This window comes from Eumetopias jubatus, unplaced genomic scaffold (assembly GCF_037043125.1).
Source record: "Eumetopias jubatus isolate StellerSeaLion01/CBP00866 unplaced genomic scaffold, mEumJub1_p1.0 scaffold_10, whole genome shotgun sequence".
Taxonomy (NCBI): Eukaryota; Metazoa; Chordata; class Mammalia; order Carnivora; family Otariidae; genus Eumetopias; species Eumetopias jubatus.
The window spans coordinates 52,647,392-52,672,896 of record NW_028274816.1 but is presented as its reverse complement, the minus strand read 5'-3'; the positions used below and the strand labels follow the sequence as shown (position 1 = coordinate 52,672,896).

General features: G+C 49.9%; 1 pseudogene across 1 annotated transcript; it reads right to left on the bottom strand.

Annotated features, from left to right (window-relative positions):
• Positions 1 to 1,739: 1,739 nt before the first annotated feature.
• Positions 1,740 to 23,592, bottom strand: LOC148163230 (cell adhesion molecule CEACAM6-like; annotated as a pseudogene). Its single transcript, XR_015769066.1, has 11 exons — positions 23,422 to 23,592; positions 22,217 to 22,576; positions 18,407 to 18,685; positions 17,761 to 18,014; positions 17,686 to 17,687; positions 14,912 to 15,187; positions 13,822 to 13,942; positions 12,798 to 12,850; positions 12,443 to 12,474; positions 11,964 to 12,005; positions 1,740 to 11,696 (listed from the first exon to the last, which is right to left on the bottom strand). The product of XR_015769066.1 is annotated as a cell adhesion molecule CEACAM6-like (transcript).
• Positions 23,593 to 25,505: the final 1,913 nt, after the last annotated feature.

Genomic DNA, 25,505 nt, shown 5'->3' with positions numbered 1-25,505 from the left:
CCTTAGCCAAAGCCAGCTTCAGGGTTTAATGGCCTGTGTGTCGACTGCGTGTCCCTATGTTGCCCCTAGGAGGTGATGCTGGGGGCTGCAGCAGGGATGCTGACCAGGCTCCCAAGGATATGCCTCAGTCCTGGGCGGAGGTGAGGGGCTGGTCAGCCCGGGTCCTGGTCCCTGTGGGTTCTAGACTGCCTGACTCCATCCCAGGGCAGGGTGAGTCCAGGGAGAGGTCAGGCAGTGTCCAGAAGATTCCTGATCCTGTCAGGAGAATTGTCCAGCGGGGGGGAGGTGCTCCCTCAGGAGGAGCCCTCTGTCCTTGAGATTTCAAGGAATGACCTTGTAGGGGTCTCTTGAGACTTTGGGGAAAAGGCGCTACCCTGGGGTGCTGGGCACCACAATGCCCTGTCTCCCATCACAGCACTGTGGGGGGATTGCATCCAAGTCATCTGTGTCCCTGTCTCTGCTCTGCTCTGGTCTCCCCACAGGAACCAGGAGCTGGGGCGGCTCCACCCGGAGACTCAGCTGAGGGATCCCAGAGCTGCCTCTGTGAAAGGGGAGGAGACCCTCAGCTTCGGGGAAACAAAAGCAACTCCTGGGTTCTCCTGTGCCGTCTACCCAGGAAGCTCCGCTCATTCCCCATGACTCCTTGGGCTGTTGAGAAACCTTCAGGGAGACATAGTAGGTGTCCCCATAGACCAGGGGCCCTCAGAAAGAGGAGTCACCCCCTGCTGTCTTTGGAGGGCAGGGTAGGGCTGTGAACTCCCCTGGTCGTAACTGCAGCTGGGCTGGTGATCCAGAATCTTCGGCAGGTCAGATCTCTGAGAGCAGAGGAGGGACACAGCTGCCCACCCAGGCCCTCCGAGGGGAGAAGTCCGTCACAGACAGAGATGGGATGGAGTGTCATGTTCTGGGAATGAATGGGGGTCTGACCTCCAACTGGAGGAGGCCCCTGTCGTTCCTCCTGAATCTCGGAGGGGGAAAGGCCTGACAGCCTTACAGGGCCAGCCTCGGGCACGTGCTGGCCCCCTCCCATGCTGATGCCAATGCCCTGGGTCCGCAGGGAAGAGGCTCCGAACCCAGGTGACACGGGGTGACATGCTTCCATTGTGTGGTTTCCCTCACGCATTTAACGAGTATTTACTGGGCATTTCTGACTTGTCAGGCCCTGGGCTGGGTCCTGGGAGCTCTATAGAGAACAGGACAGATGTGGGTCCTGGACTCTTGGGGTTTCCCTTGCAACAGGGCCACGGGCAGTCAGGAAATCATGGCACTGAGGAGTCAATTAGAATCAAGAGAAGGGTCAAGAAGGGAAAGCGTCTGGTGCATCTGGAGCATGTCAGGGGGTATTACCTGATGCTGGGTCCCATGGAGCACTCCTGAGAAAGTGACCTGGGGCTGAGACTGGAAATGTGAGTGGAACTTCGCCCCTCATAGGACAGAGGGTGTGGAGGGACTAGCTGCCCATAGAGGGACAGTCTCAGGGGGCAGACACCCAGCTGGTTGGAGGAGCTTGAGGGGGTCCAGTGTGGGGATCCTGGAGAGCCAGGAGGACTGGGACGGGGTGAGGCCGGGGAGGGTCAGACCCTGCTGGGCTGTGGGTGCTGAAAAAGGCGCCCAGGAGTAGAGCAGCTCTGCCGCCCTCTGGTGGACTTTCCAGGAAATGCGGACGAAAAAGCCCCTCTATCCAGTTGTATTATTTTTTTAAAAAATGTGTACTTGAAATAATATTTCATATATGGATATATAATTTTTAACCACTTTATTGAATTACAGTTGACATAGAAGTCACTGAACATATTGAAAGTATACAATTTAATACGTTTTGCCACGGGCATGCGGAGAAGTCATACCTAGAGTCATTCCATGAAGATACTGAATATGTCCCTTCCTCTCAAAAATCTCATGTCCTCTTTATTATTTTCATTCCACCCCCTCTGACCCTCCTTCCCCATGTTCCCATGAAACCTTACATTTGCTTCTGTTGCTATAGATTAGTGTGCATTTTTTCGGATTTTGAGAAGTGGAATCAAACACTATAATTTGGGGCCGGGGTTGACTTCTTTACTCAGTGTCATTTTTTTAACTTAACCCATTGTTCCATGTTATTGAAGTTTCAGTTTTTTTTCTTTTTTATCCCTTAGTTATATTACATTGGAAGGATGCAGAAAGTTGTTTGTTTTTAATTCATTCACTCATTTATGCACATTTCTGTTGTTTCCAACTCTGGGCGATTACAAGTACACCTGCCAGGAACTTTTGGGCAGGAGTCTTTGAAGCGGGCACGTGCTTTCATTTCTCTTGGGTAGAGTTCCACCCAGGAGTGCAGTGAGGGGATTGCTGAGGAGGCACGGGTTTAATTTTTTGAAAAACAGGCTACACTGTTTTCCACAGGAGCTTTAATTGTAGTTTCTCACTAGCGACTTAGGAGAGTCCCAGTGGCCCCCCATCCTCAACAACACGTAATTTGGAAAGTCTTTTTAATATTTAGGCAGTCTACTGTATGTGAGGTGGCATCTCAGTGTGGTGTTTGTTTTTGTTTCGACTGTGATAACTGTTTTCATTTTCTTTTATCTTTTTTTAGTTTATTAACACTGCGTATGAAATCTCTTCATAGTGTTCCACTATATGTATGTGCCACATTTTCCTCAACCCTTCGTCTCTCAATGGACATTTAGGTTGTTTCCACATCTCGGCTACTGTGAATAGTGTTGCAGTGAACACAGGTGTTGTAATAATCTCCTCAAGATCTTGATTTCAGTTCTTCCGGAGAAATACCCGGAAGTGGGATTGCTGGATCTTAGTGCAGTTGTATGTTTACTTTTTGAGGAAACTCCATACTGTTTTCAGAGTGGCCGTGCCAGTTTGCATTCTCTGCATCGGGTTGCTAGGGTTCCAGTTTCTCAACATCCTCACCAACACTTGTCTTTTTTTTTTAATTAAAGGTTTTTATTTATTTATTTGACAGAGAGATAGAGAGAACCAGAGAGCAGAAGCAGAGAGAATGGCAGAGGGAGAAGGAGATGCAGGCTCCCTGCTGATCAGAGAGCCCAACACGGGGCTCGATCCCAGAATCCTGGGATCATGACGTGAGCTGAAGGCAGACGTTTAACCGACTGAGCCACCCAGGTGCCTGTTTTTTTTGGTTTTTGTTTTTTAACAACAGCCATTCCAATAGGTGTGTGGTAATATCTCACTGTGGTTTTGATTTGCATTTCCCTTTTTCACATACCCGTTGGCCATTGGAGAAACGCCTGTTCAAGTCTTTAGCCCATTTAAAATCAGTTTATTTACGTTTTACGATCTGGTTGTAAGAGTTCCTTACATATGTTGGATATTAACCCCTTATCTGATACATGGTTTGAAAATAGTCTCTCCCAGTTGGTAGGCTGCTTTTTCATTGTGTTGATGGTTTCCTTTGCTGTGCAGAAGCTTCTTAGTTTGAATATAGTCCCACTTGTTGGTTTTCATTTCTGTTGCCTGTACTTTTGGTATCATATTCATGAAGTCATTGCCAAGACCAGTGTCATCAAGCTTTTCCCCTATGCTTTCTTTTAGGAGTTTTATGGTTTGGGTGTTATACTTAAGTCGTACATCTATTTTGAGTTGATTTGTGTGTATTTGTAAAGTAAATGCGTCATTTCATTCTTTTACCATGTGGATATCCACTTTTGCCAACATCGTTTATTGAAGAGACTGCCCTTTCGCACTGTGATTCTGACACCCTTGTCAAAGATCCATTGACCCTATATAAATGCACGGATTTAGTTCTGGGCTCTCTGTTCTGTTCCATCGTTCTGTCTTTCTGTCAAGACTGTTACCTGACAGAGAACCAGTTCTGAACTCAGATTCGGCTGCTCATGCCTCATAAATCAACACTTGAGAGACAAGTGATGGTTGGTAAGGAAAGGTTGCTTTATTCAGGAAGCTGGCATGCTGGGAAGATGGTGGACTCATGTTTCAAAGACCATGTTCCCCATCCAGGGAGAGTAGGGTTGGAGGCTGCTTTAAAGGGGAAGGCATGAGAAAGGAAAGGGTGGCTCCATGCAGGAGAAGCAGGTGCCCAGGCGGTTAGTCATATATGGACACAACCCTGAACAGCCCTGCTGACACCCAGGGCACCTATTTTCCAAAGTAGGCAGGCCTTATCTCCTGGGAAAGTTTGGTCCTACACTCCTTGAGGCCTACTGGCAAATCCCAAGGAAAGTAGGTTACTTCTGCTACAGATCATGGGACTTAGGACAGCAAGCAAGGGATGAACCCTTAAACCTGGTGGAGGGCTGTCACCATGGCATACCTATTTGATTACTGCAGATTTGTCATGTAGTTTGAAATCAGGCAGAGTGATGCCTCCAGCTTTGTTCTATTTGCCCAAGATTTCTTTGGCTATTGGCATATTTTGTGCTTCCATCCAAAATTTAGAATTGCTTTTTTCTCTTTCTCTGAAAAATGCCATTGGAATTTTGATGGGACTGCAGTGCATCTGTAGGTCATGTTGAGTAGTAGGTATATTTTAACAGTATGAATTCTTCCAACCCATGGACAGGGGATATCTTTTCATTTATTTGCCTTTGCTTCAATTTCTTTCAACAGAGTCTCATAGTTTTCAGTCTAAAGATCTTTCCCTTCCTGGGTTACAATTAGTCCAAATTATTTTATTGTTTTTTTTTTCTTTTCCTTTTTTTTTCAGAGAACACTGATTTCTTTTATTTAGCTGTAAACAAGTTAGTTGCAACACAATTTCTTTTCCATGTGTAGAGCTCTCAATAGGTTTTTTTTAAGATTTTATTTATTTGAGGGTGCCTGGGTGGCTCAGATGGTTAAGCATCTGCCTTCGGCTCAGGTCATGATCCCAGGGTCCTGGGATCGAGTCCCGCATCAGGCTCCCTGCTCCTTGGGAGCCTGCTTCTCCCTCTGCCTCTCTCTCTCTCTGTCTCTGTCTCTGTCTCTCATGAATTAAAAAAAAAAAAAGATTTTATTTATTTGAGAGAGAGAATGATAGAGAGAGCATGATTGGGGCTAGGGTCAGAGGGAGAAGCTGACTCCCTCCTGAGCAGGGAGCCTGATGTGGGACTCGATCCGGGGACTCCAGGATCCTGACCTGAGCCGAAGGCAGTCGCTCAACCAACTGAGCCACCCAGGCGCTCTCTATAGGTTCTTAAACAGTAGGAAAACTTTTGCTGTTCAATTTCTTCTTCTTTTTTTTTAAAGATTTTATTTATTTATTTGACAGAGAGAGACATAGTGACAAAGGGAACACAAGCAGGGGCAGTGGGAGAGGGAGAAACAGGCTCTCCACAGAGCAGGGAGCCCAAAGCGGGGCTCGATCCCAGGACCCTGGGATCAGGACCTGAGCCAAAGGCAGATGCTTAACGACTGAGCCACCCAGGCACCCCTTCCTCTTCAATTTCATTGAGAATCTTCCACAGGAAGCATCCCAATAGATTGAGAGTATCACGATGTTTCTGGCCCACTCTAAGTATACTATTTTAAAGTACAGTTGAAAAGTTAAATGTGTACAAATTCAGAGGTGTAAGAAACTTCAAGAGGTACAGAGTTTAGGGAGGTGAAGGCTGCGAATGTCCCTTTTCCTTTAATGCATCCTTTATTTTGCATTCTTCACACATAAGCAGTGGTTCCTGCTATTTCCTGGGCCAAAAAGAGCAGATTGTCCAAGGAATGGAATTTACTCTGGCATTCTCCTAGCTATGACGCCTTTGCAAAGCCAAATGGCAAGACACAAGCAAGTGCATCTTTGGGCAGTACTCCAAAACTACAGGCTCTGGTTGCTTGGTGGTGGCAAATAGGGACCTTGATCTTGCTTCCTATGAGTAGAGACTCAAGCCATGGTGTCTTTGTGTTTGCTTCTCTTCTGGTTGAATGGACTCTGCTTATTCCTTGACCTGTGGAGGCTGGGGGCTACCTCCGAAGCAGCATCTTTGGTGTCCTCAGAGCAGAGCTCCCTTGCCTCTGACCCTACAGACTGGACTACTCCCTGCCTCCCCGGTGCCTGCTTCCACCCCTCAGGGCCATGCCAGGGCAAAGCATTTCATTCTTTCTGATGCCATTGGAAATGGGATTCTTTTGTTTTCCAGGGAGTTTGCCATAGGGTCTTTGTTAGTGGATAGAAATGCACTGATTTCTGTAGATTGATGTTGTATCCGCCAGCATCCTTTTTGTTTTTAAAAGATTTTATTTATTTGACAGAGAGAGCGAGAGAACACAAGCAGGGGGAACAGTAGAGGGAGAGCAGGCTTCCCGCCAAGTAGGGAACCCGATGCGGGGCTCGATCTCAGGACCCCAGGATCGTGACCTGAGCCAAAGGCAGACAGATGTTTAAACAACTGAGCCACCCAGGTGCCCCCGCATCCTCCAGCTTCCTTAAATTTATTAGATCTGACAGTTTTTCATGGAGCCTTTGGAGTTTCTCTATAGAAGATCCTGTCATTTGCAAACAAAGAGAATTTTACTACTTTTCTGGCATGATGCCTTTTATTTCTTTTTCTTGTGTAATTGCTGTAAGACTCTCAGTACTATGCTGAATAGCAGTGGTGAGGATGAGCACCCTTGTCATGTTTCTGGTTCTATAGAGAAGCTTTCAGCCTTTCATCACTGAGTATGATGTTAGCTGTGGGCTTGCCATAGACAGCTTTCCTTCTGTTGAGGAGCAACATGGTAGAGAGTTTTCTAATCCTGTAATTTCTGTATACAAATTTGTCTTTGCACAAAAAAAAAAAAAATGCCCACTGAATAGAAAGGAGAGCACTCCTGAATGTTGGTGGGAATGGAAACCGGTGCAGCCACTCTGGAACACGGTAGGAAGGTTCCTCAAAAAGTTAAAAATAGAACTACCCAGTGGTCCAGCAAACGCTCTCCTAGGTATTTACCCAGAGGATACAAAAATCCTAATTGAAAGGGATACACACACCCCGATGTTTATAGCAACATTATTTACAATCGCCAAACTATGGAAACAGCTCAAATGTCCATCAGTTGATACATGGATAAAGACGATGTGGTGTATATATACAATGGAATATTTCTCAGCCACACACAAAAAAAAATGAAATCTTTTCATTTGCAACAATGTGGGTGGAGCTAGAGTGTATTATGCCAAGTGAAATACGTCAGTCAGGGAAAGAGAAATACCCTTTGATTTCAGTCCTGTGGAATTGAAGAAACAAACCAAATTAGAATAGGGGGAAAAGAGAGAGAAAGAGAGAGGCAAACCAAGAAACAGACTCTTAACGATGAGAACAAGCTGATGGTTGCCAGAGGGGAGGTGAGTGGGGGAACGAGTGAAATAGGGGATGGGGAGGAAGGAGGGCACTGGTTGTGATGAGCACCAGGTGTTTATGGAAGTGTTGAATCAGTATATTGTACGCCTAAAACTAATATACCGCATGTTAACTAACTGGAATTTATTTTATTTTTTAAATTTTATTTTTTTTATTTTTAAGATTTTTTTTATTTATTATTTGAGAGAGAGAGAATGAGAGACAGAGAGCACGAGAGGGAAGAGGGTCAGAGGGAGAAGCAGACTCCCCGCTGAGCAGGGAGCCCGATGCGGGACTTGATCCCGGGACTCCAGGATCATGACCTGAACCGAAGGCAGTCGCTTAACCAACTGAGCCACCCAGGCACCCTTATTTTTTAAATTTTAAAGACCTTTTTTTTTTTTTTTTGAGAGAGAGAGAGAGAGCGAGCGGGGAGGGGCAAGGGAGAGGATCTCCAGCAGACTCCCCACTGAGCACAGAGCCCTACATGGCACTTGATCCCACGACCCTCAGATCAGGACCCAACCTCCTCAGCCACCCAGGCACCCCAACTAACTGGAATTTAAAGAAAAACCTAAAAAAATGCCCACTGATCAATTTTTATGTCATGAAAATAGTTATATTGGCATAAGGTCTAGACAAGTAGTTAGGATGTCCCTCTTAATATGATGCAATAGAAAACCCAGGAAGCATTCTTGCCAAAAAAATATCACCCGAATCTCTGCAAGCTTTGAGATTCATTTTCCAATTTATAGGAAAGACGGGGTTGAGAGAAGCAAGTGAAATGACACCACAAGGAAACAAAGTCAGAATGTGGGCATCCTACACGTCAAAACGTCTGGTCTGGTCTCTTCAAAGAGTGTACGTCATGAAACAAGTTGAGGGGGTACGAGGACTGATACAGAACGAAGTGCTGTGCTTACTGCGTTTTCAAAAATTGAACACACCCATGTACCTAGCAGCTAGGTCGGGACACAGAACAGTGCTGGCACCCTAGAAATCCTTACCCTCTTCCATTTATAAATCTTTTTAAAAAAGTTAATTAATGTATTTGAGGAGGAGGAGGGGCAGGGGAAGAGGGAGAGAACTCCTCACGCCGACCGCTCACTGAGCACGGAGGCTGACGCAGGGTCAGTACCACGACCCTGAGATCATGACCTGAGCCAAAATCAAGAGCCAGCCACTTAAACGACCAAGCCACACAGATGCCCCCCTCCCCCATTATAAGTTTCTAATATTGAACCTTTGCTTTCCTGGGACAATTGGAATTTAGTCACGGTGTACTGTCTTATTGTATATACTGTTGGAATTGGTTTGAGAATGTCGTGATTAACATGTTTGGCTCTCTGTTCATGAGTATGATTGGCCTGATATTTTCCTCTTTTTGTGCTTTTGTTGTTGTTCCTATTTCAGTTCAAAGGTTATACGAACCCCAGAGTCAGTTGGGGACATAGTCTCTCGCTGTTCTATGGATGAATTTGTACAATTTTGAGATGATCTGTGTTGAAAGTTCTGTGGAACTCACTGGTAAAACTTCAGAGCTGGAAATTTTTTTCTCTTCCCTTGAAGTCTTTTCATATGGGAAATTTTAAATGTATACAAAAGAGAGTTTGTATACAAACATGTTATAATAGAGAGAATGGTACTGTGAACCCCCAGGTACTCATCTCCAGCTCCAAAGTATCAACTCGTGATGAACCTTGTTGTTTCTCTTTCCCTTCTACTCCTCCACTGACCGGATTCAATATTAGAAATCATATACTTTTTTTAACATTTTATTTATTTATTTGAGAGAGAATGAGAGATAGAGAGCACGAGAGGGAAGAGGGTCAGAGGGAGAAGCAGACTCCCCGCTAAGCAGGGAGCCCGATGTGAGACTCGATCTCGGGACTCCAGGATCATGACCCGAGCCGAAGGCAGTCACCTAACCAACTGAGCCATATACTATTGTTTCTAAACACTTTTGTGTGTACTTCTAAAACATAAGGCCTCACCCCGAATAAAAAAAAAAGTCAAACTTAGAGAAACGTTACAAGACTATTAGAGGGAACTCCCATATACCTTTCATGCTTATTTACCAAAGTCACATTTGTACTCTGTCTGCATAGATGTAACTATATGCACGTGCATGCACACAAATCTTTTTCATTATATATATATGTATGATTTTTTGATGTATCACTTGGAAGTTATAGGTATCCTAATACTTCACCCTAACTACTTCAGCCTGTATCTCACCAAACCGAGATTTCCTCCTATATATCCACAGGACGATGATAAGCTCCCCCAAGTTGATATTCATACAACAATATAATCTAATAGGAACTCTATATTTGCTTCCTATTACTGCTGTAACAAATTACCACAAAGACGGTGCCTTAAAAGCAGCGGACATTTATTATCTTACAGTTCTGGAGGTCAGAAGTCCAACATGGGTTTTACTGGGCTAAAATAAAGATATTGGCGGGGCCACATTTCTTTCTGGAGGTTCTGGGGGAGGATCAATTTTCTTGCCTTTTCCAGTTTCTGGAGTCTAGCGATACTCCTTGACTTGTGGTCCCTTGGCACTCAGTTGGGAGTCGGCTTGAGGGTTCTCTCCCTCCCTCTCCCTCTGTTCCTCTCCCTGCTCATGAGCACACTCTGTTTCTCAAATAAATATATAAATCTTAAAAAAAAAAAAGAAAGGATCTAACATTGGTGCCACTGGATACCAGAAGTAGGAAAAAAATATGGACTGAAAAGTGTCTGAAGAAATAATGGTCCAAGAAGATGAGTGAACCCCGAACATGATGAGCAGTCACACTAAGGCACAAGGCAAATTTGTGAAAACTAAAGACAAGAGGAAAAAAAATCTTTAAAACGAGCCAGAGAGGGGCACCTGGATGGCTCAGTCATTAAGCATCTGCCTTCGGCTCAGGTCATGATCCCGGGGTCCTGGGATCCAGCCCTGCGTTGGGCTCCCTGCTCAGCGGGGAGGCTGCTTCTCCCTCTGCCTTTCCCTCTGGCTTTTGCTCTCTTTCTCTCTCTCTCACTCTGTCTCTCTGAAGTAAATAAATAAAATCTTTAAAAATGAATAAATAGAAAGAGCCAGAGAAACAACCCATTGCTTATTAAGGAACAATAATTTAAGCAAGTGATGGTAGGTTTTGTATCTGACAGCATGGAGGCCAGAAGGAAGTGGCAGGTTTTTCAAATCGACTACAAATCCTGTACCTGGCAAAATGATCCTCAGGAGGATCATTAGGGGAAATAAGGAAATTTTCTGATGAAGGAAGAATATGAAAATTTGTTGCCAGCTGACCTACTCTTAAAGAATAGCCAAGGGAAAGGTGCCCAGTTCATCCTTCTCTGTGGTTGGTTTGATGCCCACAGCTACTCCTTCCTGGCTCATCTTCACGTGCTCGTCAGAGGCCCCATGTTCTGTGCTCCCGACACCCAAACCACATTTATAAACACTGGGAGTGTCTATAGCTTGGGTCCCTGAGCGATGTGAGGACCGCTGAGTTCCCTCATGGTTTGGCCACAGCTCTGGCGTTCTAGTTAGCGTGGTGCCAACATGTCCACACCACTCACCCCTTCCTCTATCCTGGGTGACTGGAGATGGGGGCTTGGTCAACTCAGAGGTAACATTTCCCTCTGTGACCCAGGAGAGAAGAGACCCAGAGTTTCAGGGGAATTTCTTTTCTCTTTTTCTTTTTTTACATTTATCATGATTATTTTTTAAGTAAACTCTGTGCCATACATGGGGCTCAAATTCATGACCCCAAGATCAAGAGTTGCATGCTCGGGGTGTCTGGGTGGCTCAGTTGGTTAAGCGTCTGACTTCGGCTCAGGACATGGTCCTGGGGTCCTTGGATGGAGCCCGACGTCCAGCTCCCTGCTCAGTGGGGAGTCTACATTTCTTCTCCCTTTGCTCCTCTCCCCTGCTCGCAATCTCTCTCCCTCTCCCTCAAATAAATAAATAAAACGTTAAAAAAAAAATACAGTAGCATGCTCTACTCACTGAGCCAGCCAGGTGCCCCTGGGGGGAATTTCTGCTAAGAGAAATGACCATTCACAATAAAAGGGCCAAGGAGGGGATGAGTCCTTTTGATTCAGATCCTCTCAGATCATCCCTGGTAGGTCAGGGGTCAGGACACTTTTCCTGGGAACCCCCACTTCATGGGAAACGGGGGCCTTGTCCTGGGTTCAGGGCAGCCTGTAGGGGTCTCCAGAAATCAGGAGGGACCCGACCCTGGGTCCACATCCCTGAATATCTTCAGAGCTTAGAGGGGTTCTCTGGCTCAGGGTGCAGCTCTTGACTCCACCTAGAGTCTGGGGTCTCAGGAGGGCCCTGGAAGGAGCAGTTCCCAGGGGAAACTAAGAAGCCATTTCTGCTCTGTGGTTGATCTGGCAGTAAATGTTTGTGTCAGGGTGTCGTAATTCCTGTAAAAGAAGAAGAGGCCTCTGAGCCCCTGTCACCTTCCTGGAACATATCTGGGTGACTTTCAAGTTCGAGGACCACTTGGGCTGCTCTCTGGGAGCCTGGCTGTGTGGCAGGTGTCTGCCCCCGGCCCCTCCTTCCTCCCACAATGCCCTGTCCCTCTTGCTCTCTTGTTTCCTGAACCTGAAAACACAGCCAGGGGCAGTTAGGGCGCAGATCTTCAGCCCCCTTGGGCTTCGGGGACCAGAGCAGTCATTGCCCACACTCACCTGGTAGATAGAAACGGCTGTGGTGGGGCTGGGCAGGGAGTCCTAAATAGGAGAGAATGAGTGTTGGTAGTCAGAGAAGGAGGATCATTTCTCTATGGGAGTGATGGTTCTGCCTCTAGAAATGCCTTCTCCAAGCCTGCTGACCCATTCCCCAGGCCCGACCACTGCCCACTGCACCCCCTGCCCCATTCCTGTTAGCCCAGGACCCCTGGCTGGTGCTCCCAGTGCCCACCCTGCCCCTGTCTGGACTCCAGCATACTCCTTTGGCCAGCTCAGGAGAGCAGGGACAACTCAGGACATGCTGGGGGATGGTCCTGCCCCTGAAGATGGTCCACTCCTGGCCAGAACAGGGCTTGCCTTGTCCTGGCTACTCTGAGGGAAGCAGGGTCTGCTCTGTGCTGCTGAACTGGCTGGTTGCCTGCCTTGAGCCTGCACAGCCTGGACCCCAGTGGAATGAGTGGTGCAGGGGCCGGGCTTACCGGGGATGCAGAGCTGCTGGCTGGACCATGGCCTGGGGACAGAGACAGGAGTTAGCACCAGGGCTGTGAAGACGCTTGGGGCCACCCTCCAGGAGGGGACAGGTCCTCAGCTCTCAGAGAACAGGGAAGCAGGAGCACCTCCCAGGGACAGACCCACTGGCCATGTTAGGGCCCAATGGGGGTAAGGTGCTGACCTATGATCTGGATTCTACAGGTCAGGGAGTATGGCCAGCTGAGGTCCCTGTGCAGGAGACCCAGACAAAGGGTCAGAGGACCTGGGGAGTGACTGGCAGGATGGACAATGTGGGCAGGACTCCGGGGCTCCGGGTCCCACCCGCGCTGACGATGTACTCACAGGGGGTGGATGCTGGGCGCCAGAGCTCTCTGAGATCACGGCAGCCACTGGCCCTAGGAGAGATCAGGCTTCCATGTGAGGGGTGCAGGGAGAGGTCACAGCTTTGGTGTCAGAGCAGGGCACGAGGAGGATCCTCATTCCAGGCAGGGGTTACAGACCCCCTCTCTCCACCAGTGCTGTTTAGGAGAGGGAGGGCCCAGGAGAGGGGATTAGGAAAGGTCTTGGGAGCACTTCTGTCCTGGGCTCACAGGGGAAGCCCCACAGGCTGATGGGCTTCTAGGAGAAAGTGTCCTGAAAAGGGATCAAGGACCCAGGAAAGGAATCAGACATGCGGGATTGTCTGAGTGGAAGGGTCAAGCCTGCAGCCATGTGTGCAGGACAGTTGGGGAGCCCGGGTAAGCTGGATCCCTGAATGTGGTGCCCCTGCTGTGGCCAGACCCTCGCCCCCTCAGGCCAGAGGATGCTGAAATGTGTCGGCAGCCCGTCCTCCATCTCCATCTGCCTGGACAAGAGGCATAAGGACATCCCAGGACCTCCACCTGGCCGAACCCAGGTGTTCTGCTCTCACACAACAGGGACTGCGGTTCATGCATCTGCCATTTAGGGGATGACCCCACCTGGCCTGTCAGGATCTTCCACTCTCCTTTGCGTGACCCCGACCAGGACCGGCCTCAGGTCCTGAGGCTGCAACCGCCCCTCACGGGGCGTGTGCACTTAAATAAACCACGGGAGGTGCTCTTTACTGTGTATTTAGTCCTATGAGCACAGATGTAGGTTTGCCAGATGAATGCAGACAACCCTGAGGGGCTGTTCCCTAGTTGTCCCTAATGTAAAACCGAGGAAGCTGGGAAAGAAGCACCCTGGACAGCAGCTGGTGAGGAAGGAGCCAGAAGGAATGAGAGGGAAAATCCAGGGGGCAGTTGGGTGGCCTGGAAGTTGCAGCCCAGAATCCTAGGTCAGGGTGGGGTCCCCTCCTGGCCAGGGCTCAGCTGACAGGATCAGCTTGTGGGAAATGCCATCGTACCTTCCAGTCCTTGTGTGGAGCAGGAGACACCCCAGGGCGGCCGACAGTGCCAGGCCGACCAGGACCCCGACTGCAATGCCAATGATGGACCCCACAGGGAGACCTGTGGTGCTTCTTTCATCTGAAATAAGAAGAAAAGGGGAGGGGAATGTGTCCTAAGTCAAATCTGTGGAAGCCAAGACAGGCCGTGGGGGAAGGGCCTGGTTAGGGAGGAAGGAAAGGCCACTGAGCTCTGGGTGATGTGTGTGTTGTCACCACACTGTCCCCACCCCCTTGACCGCTGCATCATTTCTCTTCCTCACGGTGAAACCCTGGACTTGCTTCATTCTTCACATTGTCCCCCCGCCCCGGGGCCCATGTCAGTGTGCTGTTCATTTACTGCTCACATTATGCCTCTTCCCCTGGGTCTTCCTTTCCATCTCTATCAATGTTCTTAGAGGGAGGCCCTTACCTGTTGACTCAACACTTTAAAAAGAATAACATTAGCTGACTGCTTTCGAGGTCGGCCCTGTGCCAGGCACGTGGGAAATACTTTACGTTTATCTCATCTGCTGCTTCCCTGTCCATGAGGGGGCCAGGTGTCATCCCCACTGTGCAAAATGAGCATCTCACTATGGAAAGGGCTTCAGTAAATCAGTGCAGGTCACCGAGCTGGAACGTAATCAGACAATACTTAATTCCAAATCCTCAAGACTTAGCTAGTAACCAAAACCTTAATATCAAAAGGACAATAGCTGCTAAATTTGATTGAGCCTGAATCTGTATATGATGCTGGCTCAGGATTTCATCTCATGAACTCATATTAACAACCCTCACAACAGCCCTAAGATCCAGCTGTTCTTTCCAGTTTTACAGATGAGGACACTGAGGCTCAGGAGGTTCAGCATCTTGCCCAAGTTCCAATAGCTGGTATTGGAGCAAACAGATCAGAACCAAGTGGTAACAAGATTAGTCTAATTCCAGGGATTTTATCCACATTGCCCTAGAGGCTCTGAAGGTGGCTCCTACCTCCTCCAGGCCTGCATCCATTTCACACCCCCTGCCAGTAGAATATACAGGGAAGGAGAGGGAGAGGTGGCGGTTCACTCACAGCTCACATCCAGCTTGATGGGGTCACTTTTGCTTGACTGACGGGGTTGGAGATCTCACACTGAAAATTCCCAGCATACTTTCTCCTGACAAGGCATATGGTGAGGGTGCTGTTGTCCTGGGTCAGCTTCATTTTCTCCATGAGCTTTAGACTCTGGCCGTTGAGGAACCACTGGATGGAGACCCCAGTGTTATTTGTGGAGCAGGTCAGGACCACAGAGTCCTTATGTTCTGTGAATGTGGTGTTGCTGGCAGGGACAGAGGGCTGGGCCACGGGCTCAGGGGAGAAACACAGGAAGTGATGGAATGAGAGTGGGCCTGGGCCCTGGGGCTACGCTCCTTCCTCTACGATCTCAGCCACTCTGAAGGCCCAAGCAAGCTCTGTAAAGGTGCCTCAGAGGATGGCTCTGCTGTCAGCAGAAGGATGATTGTCATTGTTCAGGTGACGTTCTGTAAGGAGAAGGCTGTACTTCCCCCTCTGATCCTCAAGTTCCCTTCTGGCCCTCAGTCCTGGTTCTGCTCTGCCCGGACATCTCTGTAGCATCAGCACCAGGAACCTCTTCTAAGGTCACATGTCCCGCATCCTCATCATCAGGTGAAATTTTTTATTCCCGTGGATTTCTGTGTGATTCTTTTCTTGAACATTTTGTGACTTTAAAAGATCATGTCTCATTCCTTATATACCTTTCCATGGATAGTGGGGGAGGAGGACTCGTAGCTCTTCTATCCTTGTGTCCAAGGCAGCTTCATGTAAAGTAGGGAAGGCATTCACATAGTTACGATTTACTAGGGAATTAAAGCCGCCCGCACCATCTTCACAACTTTAGGAATCAAAGAGTTTTTTTTTTAAGACTTTATTTATTCTTTTGGGATGCAGAGATACAGAGAGAGAGAGAGAGAGAGAGAGAGCATGAGCGGGGGAGAGGCAGAGGGAGAGGGAGAGATAGGCTCCCCGCAGAGCCAGGAGCCCGGTGTGGGGCTCGATCCCAGGACCCTGGGATTGCGACGTAAGCCGAAGTCAGACGCTTAACCATCTGAGCCACCCAGGCGCCGCACTAATCAAAGAGTTTTTAATGTACAGGATTTCTCACTCTGAAGAAGACTTTTACTAGGAAACACCCACAGCTAGCATCACACTCCATGGTGAAACACTGGAAGTAGAAGACAAACATGCCACTTTTAGCACTGGTATTCAACACAGTACAGAAGTCCACGCAAAAATAATTAGGAGGAATAAACCAGAGAATGCAATGAAATTGGAAAGGAATAAGTACAATTCTGTCTCTTTGCAGATGACGTGAAATTTTATGTACAAAACCCTAACGATCCCCACCCACCCCACAGAAACTGTTGAACTAATTAAGAATTCAACAAAGTTGTAGGATTCAAACATCAACATACAAAAATCACTGTGTTTAGGAAAACAATTCCACTTACAATAACATTAAAAACAATAAAATACTTAGGAAAAAGAGAACAAAATCTTAGGAATTACTTAATGAGTCAGCAGACTGTATATGGAAATCTATAAAACATTGCTGAAAGAAATTACAGAGGACACAAATAAATGGAAAGACATCCCATGTTCATGGAAGATGGGACTTCATATTGGTGAGATGAGAAAGCTACCCAAAGAGATCCACAGATTCAATGTAATCCCTATCAATTTTTTTTAAGATTTTATTTTAAAGTAATCTGTATATCCAACATGGCACTCAAACCTACAACCCTGAGGTCAAGAGTCGCATGTTCCACCAGCTGAGCCAGCCAAGTGCCTCCCTATCAAATTCTGAAGGAATTATTTTTCAGAAATAGGAATTTCCAAAAATTGACTTGGAATCTCAGGGACCTCCAATACCTATTTTGAAAAAGAACAAAGTTGGAGGACTCCTACTTCCTGACTGAAAAGCTACATTAACCAATAATAATGGGGATCTGGTATAAAGACAGACATAGAGCCAATGAAATAGGATAGGCACCCCGGAAACAAACACTGGCATATGGGGTTGAATGATTTTCAAGAAGGTTGTCATGACCATTCAATGGAGAAAAAAATCTATTCAACAAATGGTGTTGGGAACACTGGATATCCATGTGAATGAATGAAGTCGGACCTGACCTTCCACCACGTAGACCTCTGTACACCATGTACAAATGTTAATGCAAAATAGACCAAACATCAAAACAGAAGAGTCAAAACTATAAAAGCCTTAGAAGAAAATGTAATGCAAAAACTTACTGAAACTGGATTTCCCAGTGATTTCTTAGATATGACACCCAAAGCAGAGACAACAAAAGAAAAAAATAGATGAATTGGATTGCATCAAAATAGAAAACTGCGTGGAGACAGATGGGAGCGCCATTGTGTTGAGTAGAGCATGACATATAGAGCTGTCCAATCACTATGTGCTACACCTGAACTAATGTCACGAGGTGTGTCAGCTAAAGTTCACTAAAAAAAAAAAAAAAGAGTGAGGGCAACCCATGGATTGGAAGGAAACATTTGCAAATCCTATCCGCTAAGAGATTAATACCCATAATATATAAAGCACTCCTGCAATTGAACAACAAAAAGCAACTTGAACCTGAGGACCCTTTTTTCTTCCCTATTTGCAAAGCCCCATTTAATGCATGGGGCTTTCTGGAGCTGAGACGCCCCCTCCCCACATTCCAGCTGGACCCCAGGTCTGCCCTCAGAACTAAGGGTAGAAACCTCTGCAGACATCTAATGGGAGAGTTCAGGGACAGATTTGGGAGCAAATGGGAAATGACTACTTCTAGACTCTTTGCTGAAAGCCAGACAGACCTTCACCACGGCGATCCACGCAGATGCTCCAGGGATCCACTTACCAGAGACTGTGATAGTCTTGACTGTGGTCTTATTGAGGCGAGTGCCAGAGTTATAGGCGAGGCAGGCATAGGATCCACTATCATTCACTGTGATGTTGGGGATAAAGAGCTCCTGTGTGGATGACTGGGGCCTCCCATTGATAAACCAAGAATACTGTGCGGGCAGGTTAGAGGCTGCGTGGCAGGAGAGACTGAGGTTGGCCCTGGATGGTAACAGGAGTCTGAGGGGGAAATGGTGGGGGCGTCCGGGCCATCTAGGCAAACAGAATAAAGCCACAGGTGATATAATCTGAGGGTAACCGAAGCTCCTGGTGTGTGTTAGGGCCACAGGGTCCCTCTGAGCTGGGTCCCAACCTCATTTGAAAAAGTTCCAGTAAAATCCCCCTGCTTCACTGAGCCTGGGTCTGACACATTCACCCCTGTCTCCTAACAGGCTGGTGACCTTCTCAGGTAGGAACTGTCCATCCCCATCCAGTCTTGGCTTAGGCTGCGCCTGCCCAGGTTGGCCTGGGACAAGAAGCCATGGCCAGCCTGGGGGTCCAGCTGAGAGTCATGGACTCGGACCCCAGAAGGATGGATGGGCCTGGCCCCCGGCATGTGGATTTGGGCTGACAGCCCGGGCCAGGTAGGAAGGGAAGTTACTGACAGAGAACATTCAGGGTGAATGGGTCACTATGACCGGCACTCCCTGGGTTCCGAGTTTCACACTCATAGGGTCCTGTGTCATTTCTTGTGACACGGCGTATAGTGAGAGTCCTGTTGTCCAGGGACAGCTCCAGGCTGGCGCTGGCCGGGAGGCTCTCATTGTTTACTGACCACAGGTAGCCTGTGCTCTGAGTTTGAGGTCCACACGATATTACGACAGAATCCACATTCTCCACGGGGTCGGAGTTGTTGCTTGTGATGCTGGGTTTGGGTAACTCCGCTGTGCAGACAACAGAGAGAACATTGCCCTGGGTGGTACCTGAGTCCTTCAAAGAATAAGGCAGGTCTGTGAAGCTCAAGACAAATGCAAGAGGATCTGAGTGCTCAGAGAACACAGGCTACCTGCTCTCCGTGTGAGAGCAAGCACAGGCCTTCTCAGGTCAAAGAAGCATCAGGGTTGGTTGTAGAAGACACAGGACAGGGAGCCAGAGACCACCCTGGGCCTCGGCTGGTTCTTCCCTGACCAACTGACTGTCTGACTAACCTCAGAGGCCTGACCTGGAAAGTGCAGGTGCTGAGGCCCTTTCTACGGCACAAACCTACACCAGTCACCCTATAGGTGTTCTCCCCTAGGCCTTGCTTTCCAGGGTTGTCCTGGAGATGGGTAATGATGGGCCTTCCCAGAGCTCATAAGCCTGGAGAACACTGGACAGCATGGCCTAGGAGCGGGTATTTGAGCAGAAGTAATACCAGGGGACACCAGGGCCAAGCCTGGAGGTCAGTCCAGCACTCAGGCTGCGGGGCCACGAAGTAGGTCAGTTCTGCCCAGGTGTTCCATGGTGACTGACCTGAGACAGTGGTGGAGCAGAGTCAAGACTAGAAACGCTCCAGAAAAGAGTGAGGGGGACAGGCAGGGCCTGGCTGGCTGTGGCAGAGAACTATGTGCTCTGTGCTCGGTCTTTAAAGTCTGTTTTCCCACTGCAGAGGCCAGTGAGGACCATGCTGGTCTTTCCTGAAATACAAGTGGGTGTTTGCAAATGCAGAAGGGTGACTGGTGGTAGGTGGGGGAGTGGGGGGGAAGGGCGTCTGGCCTTCATGGACCATTTGTAAACACAGTTATGGGATAGAAATCTGAGAAATTAAATGGTTTCCATATCTGAAAATCAGTATTAATACCTGAAAAATCTAAGACCAGTTTCTAGAGGAATATCTCCCTAGGGAGCACTATATGTTGTAGACCAAGTTCTGCAGTCCAACCACGATCACATGATGACCGAAGGAGGACGTTATAGTGGGTTTGGATTCAGTGACTTCCTGGGTAGAGCAGGACAAGTGAGTCCTATTAAGAAATAGAATTGATCGGGGAAAGTCTGAGGTGCCCCTGTTATATAAAGGGAGGAATGATACCAAATCAGTAGAAATGATATGTGTTATGTTAGTAAATTTAGGAAAGAAAGTCCCTGCCACCAATTTCTACAGTCAAAATGGAAAGAAACCCAATGCTTGTATATGGCTTTCTTTTGACCTCAGGAAACACAAGTTTGATCCAATTTACCCAAATTGGGCAGCATCTAAGTGAAAGGACAGGGACTGGAGGATCTCACCGTGTGAGAGGATCCCACCCTATGGTGAAGGTGTCCTCAGGGGCACGCACGTCTGTGTGAAACAGGCAGTGAAGCAGTGGGAAGGTGCAGGGTCTGGCCAGCCCCCCGGGGGAGGGTCTGGGGAACCCCTGGGAAGAACGAGAGCCTCACCAGGACGAGCACGTGAGTCAGGAGTAACAGGCATGGGATGAGCCCATGAGCTTTTGGGGACTGCAGACCTGCCCTCCTGCCTTTGACTCCCTGCTGGAGTCATGTAGGGAGGAGATCAAGGGGTCCCATGCCCTTGTCATGGGGTGTGTTCCACTCGTTGGCGTCACGGAGGGAAAGAGTCCTGGATGAGGGCCCAGTGACAGCTCGCTCTCCTGGTGACCTGGGGGAACTGGCTCCTGACGGAGCCCGGCAGAGGATGCCGCTCGGATTTCTGTGTCCTCTGCTGCTGCCTGGGAGGGCGGGCCGGGCCACAGGTGTTAGCAGGACAATCCAGGGAAGGCTTAAGGGTTAGTAAAGGCGGCTGTGCAGAGCAGGGGTAGTCCCAGCTGGAAAGGAGCAGGAGGAGGAAGATGAGGGACAAGGTCGGAGCAGAGAGCAGAAATGTCCCAGGCTGTGAGCAGTGAGGGTCACAAGGGACTTCACAGACTCCGGGCACTAAGAGCCCACAGCCGCCCCAGGGGCGGGATCCTCCCATGGCTGAGCAACACCACAGTCCTCGTGAGACTCTCGGGCAGTGGCCTGAGGGGCTGGTGGTCAGAGGGACACAACATGGGTCTCAACCCCTGGAGGGACTGGGAACAGGTGTGGCCAGAACCTCCTAGAATTGTGCATCCAGGGTCCAGAATCTGAAGAGACTGGGAATCATTCATTCATTCCTTCCCTCCTTCATGAAAGAGCAATTGAGGTGTTGGGCCCTGTGCCGGTTAGGGGTATGCAGTCGGGAGGAGAGGGCAGAGTCCTTTCCCTTACACTCCAGTGGGATGCCATCAGCACATCAGGAAACGATAAGTGATTCCAAGTCCGATGCAGGAGCTGTGGATTGGCCACCTGAGGGGAGGCCTGGGCATTCCCCAACTGACTCTGGACATTGATGAATTTAGTTCTTGAGTAAAAACATTAATTCTCCATTTGCTTTCACTTCCCAGCCCAGAAAATCTACCTTGAGCTGTAGATCCTAAGAGAAAAGGTCTGATCCAACAACTGGTCTTGGGATCCACAGGTGCCTAATAAGGCCCCCTGGGTGGAGGAGACAGGCCTGTACCTGCAGACAGACTTTGTAGGATTGTGATCTGCCTGTGTGACTCTGATTCACTGTCTGCATCACCCTGTGCCTCTGTTTCCCCTCAATAAAATCAAGTAAATGGTCTCAGGCTTGCCGTGTTGTCTGTAATTAACCTTAAATCCTCCACAATTACCTGACCGAAGGCTTGGTATAGAGGAGCTGCCCGGATAAACAACTGTTACTTGCCTCCATGAGACACAGCTCCCTCGGCCCGATCCTGGTGCAGGACTTGCTGCCAGGAGCATCTTCTCTCCTCTGTTCCCTCCTGGGGGCGCTGACCTTCCTCTAGGGTCTCCTATCCCCCAGGGCCATCAGACAGTGGCCCAGGGACCTTGCCTATCCTTGCTTTCCACCCCAAGTCTCAGGAAAAAAGACCAGCCTCTGCCCCTCCTCAGATGTGGCTCTTGGTGCCAAGCCCTGGCCGGTGACCAGCTCAGGAACCTCAGGACTCAGGCAGCCAGGAAATTGTTGCTCCCAGTCCCCCCTGCCGGGAAGACAAAACCCACGTCTGGAATGGACTCGTCAGGGTCACTGGAGTCAGGAGCCCTGAGACAGGGGTCTGGGCAGGGGCTTTCTCGGCTGAGCTCTGGTGGGGATCCCAGGGGCCCATGAAGCCTGACCCTGACTGAGCCCTGCAGGGTCATTCTCAGAGTCACAGGGAGGAGCCCAGCAGTTTGGACTGAATCTCCCTCTGCTGAGTTACTCCCATCAGAGTGGTCCTTCTGTTTGCTGCAAATGTGCTGTGGCTGGAATCCAGGAAGGGAATTCAGAGCTTAGGACGTTTGTCTCCACTGTGTGTGTCCCACACTAAATGTTCCAACCCGATACAGGACATAAGGCAGAGGGAATGGAGGTACAATCCAGCCCTGTGATCCTGTTGTGTGAAGTAGAATTCACCCCACCCAACACCAGAGGGGAGAGAGGAATTACTCACGGAATACGCGCAGCTGTACTGTTACTTTTTCAAGTTGAACATCTCTATTCACGGTTTGTAGGGTGTAGTATCCTGTGTCGTTCAGGGTGATGTTCTGGAACCACAGGGACCCGTTGGGGTATATTGTCTCTCTGCCGCTGTGTGCAGGCCCTCGGATAGTTACTTTTGTGTCTAATGAATATGATATAATTTTATGGCTGGTCTCTGCAGTTTCCCCTCGGAACCAGCCATAGCCTATAAGATCCCCAGGCCGATTGTGGACACTCAGAAGAACGTTCTTCTCTTCAGCAACACAGGGCGGCACCGATTCCACAGTGACTTGGGCAGTGGTGGGCGGGTTCCAGAAGGTTAAGAGTGAGACTAGGAGGGAAGGGAGGAGACAGATCAGTATTTGGACCTATGTGTTGGAGGGAAAACTGGGGCCCTGGAGACAGAACAGATCCTAATCCCCCAGCGTGTGTGTGTGTGTGTGTGTGTGTGTGTGTGTGTGTGTGTGTGTGTGTGTGTGTGTGTGTGTGTCTCTCTCTCTCTCCCTGCTGGTCAAGGTCAGTGGCATGACCACACTACTTCAGCGCCTCTGAACTTAATTTCCTCTGTTTCCAACCCCCCTCCTCAAATGTCTGTCGCTCACTCCCTCCCTGCCCTCAGATACCTGCTCCCACTCAGGGGGTCCTGGGGAGAGGCCTGCCCTGAGCACCTACTCTAAAGACCCTCTGTCTTCATGATCTGACCTTTCCCTGCTCTGTTCCCTTCCTGGTGCTTGTCAGTACCTGACATCACGTTCTAGACGTCTCTGTGTGTGTCTGTCTTCCTTCCCATAGAAGTGAGCTCGGGGAGGGCAGGGACTCGTCTGATCTGTGCTGTACCCCAGGGGTGGGGCAGACTGCAAATCTCCGGGGCTGAATGAATGTGTCCCCATGTCTCTCAGGGTCTGGCGTTTGTCTGTTAAGATCTCAGGTTGGTGGGAAGGGGCAGCGATTAGGTTGTTGTTATCAGTTTCAGAATTCAGTCCTCAGTGATGAGTAACTTAGGAAACGGCCCTTGGCTCCCCACTTCCAGATCATAAGATTTTCCCGTTGCTGAGCCGGCTCCCCGGTCCTGCCCTGCTCCCCTGTCGCCTCTCAGAGCCCTGTCCTCCCGGGGAGACCCCAGCCAGCCTCTCTCTTCCATCCTCCCGCCCCCTCGCAGGGGATCATCCCTGTCACCTGCCAGCAGGAGCTCCTGCCAGGGGACGCGTCCTCCTCGGGGAGGGGCCGAGGGGGGCTCCATGGTGCCTGCTGCCCGGCCCGTCCCTCCCTCTGCGGGTAGAGCTTCTGCTCCAGAAACGCTCAGGAGCACTGCAGTCCTGTCCGGTCTGAGGCTAGCGGCCTCTGGGGGCAGGAGCGCTGGGCGGGGTCACGTGGGCCGGGGGCGGGGTCTCTGCCAGGGCCCCTCCCTCCTGACTCCCTTGCCCCCTTCTTCCCCTGTCATTTCTGTCTACATTGCAGTTCCCTGAGAAGGGCTGAGGCCTCTCCGTCTTCGGCTGTGATTTCCCAGCATATGCGAGAGCGCGCACACGCCCGTGTTTGGACAAACACAAGCCTGTGGCGTTGGTTCCCGGTGACCCCCACAGCTCGGGGTCAAGGTGCAGGGTCAGCGTCCCCAGGGCCCTCTCTCCCTCCCTGTGTGGCTTTCCCTTCAGAGCAGGAGTCTGGGGGCTGTCTCAGGATCTCTTGTCACAGGGATGTCACCCCCACTGTGCACTGGAATCACCTGTGGAGCTTTATCAAGACTGTGGATGCCCAGGGGACACCCAGAAAGGCTGCGTCAGCAGATGACCAGCCAGGCTGAGAGCCCATGATGTGGGGGTGGGGCCGCCTCTCCCTCTCCTGAGCCCACGGAGGGTCTGCAGATGCTGTGAAAATGCAGATTCTGACTCAGCAGGTGTGGTGTGGACCCCAGAGTTTGCCTCTAACGAGCTCCCAGGTGATGCTGATCGTCCTGGCCCCGGAGAGCACACTCTGAATAGCAAGGCTGAGGGGGACCCGGTTTCCTTAGAAGATGGCCCTTCTCCCTACCCTGAATTGGTTCTGATGAGTCTTGGCCTTGAGTCTGTTGGTACCACACACACGGCCCCAGGGTCCCCAAATCCAGGGGATTATTTCTGTTGTAACAGAGAATCCCAGCTGCGCACCTGTCTCCCCAGTGTTCTCACAGGTCTGGGGAGGTTGTACTTACACCTGGCAGCAAGGTCCCAGAGATGACTCTGGGGATGAGAAAGGAGCAAGCCGGGTGATGACGGTGAAGGACCCACGGCCCACCCCTGGTTGTGCCCAGCCCGGCCTCTGCTTCCAGGGACAGAGACCCAAGACCAGGTGTCTCAGGAGCTCAGTTCCCAGGTGGGAAGGGAGTTTCCTGCGTGTCTTGGGAAGATCAGATTGCTGGGGCTCCTTGGAAGGTTTGGAGAAGACCCTCCCTCAGGGTCTGTTGGCTGAACTGCGGCCCAGAGACTGTCCATGTGCCCCTGAGCGTCATAGGCAGCCTGTGTCTTCTGCCTGGGGGACTTGCCCGTGGTCCCCCTGCCTCCCCCATGGGTGGTGCCAGGCAGGGAATGGGGAGCTCTGCAGGGACCCCTGACAGATCAGGGAGCTCCTAGGCCTCTAGGTAGAGCGGGCAGGACAGAGCAGACATCTGGGAGGGACCCAGAAGTGTCTGTTGGAGAAAGGGATGCAAACCAGGCTCCTTCTCCACCTCCTTAGCCAAAGCCAGCTTCAGGGTTTAATGGCCTGTGTGTCATCTGCATGTCCCTATGTTGCCCCCAGGAGGCGATGCTGGGGCTGCAGCAGGGATGCTGACCAGGCTCCCAAGGATATGCCTGAGTCCTAGGCCGAGGTGAGGCACTGGTCAGCCCGGGTCCTGTCCCTGTGGGTCCTAGACTGCCTGACTCCATCCCAGGGCAGGCTGAGTCCAGGGAGAGGACAGGCAGTGTCCAGAAGATTCCTGATCCTGTCAGGAGAATTGTCCACCCACAGGGAGGTGCTCCCTCAGGAGGAGCTCTCTGTCCTTGAGATTTCAAGGAATGACCTTGTAGGTGTCTCTTGAGACTTTGGGGAAAAGGCGCTGGCATAGGGTGCTGGGCACCACAATGCCCTGTCTCCCCATCACAGCACTGTGGGGGGATTGCATCCAAGTCATCTGTGTCCCTGTGTCTGCTCTGCTCTGGTCTCCCCACAGGAACCAGGAGCTGGGGCGGCTCCACCCGGAGACTCAGCTGAGGGATCCCAGAGCTGCCTCTGTGAAAGGGGAGGAG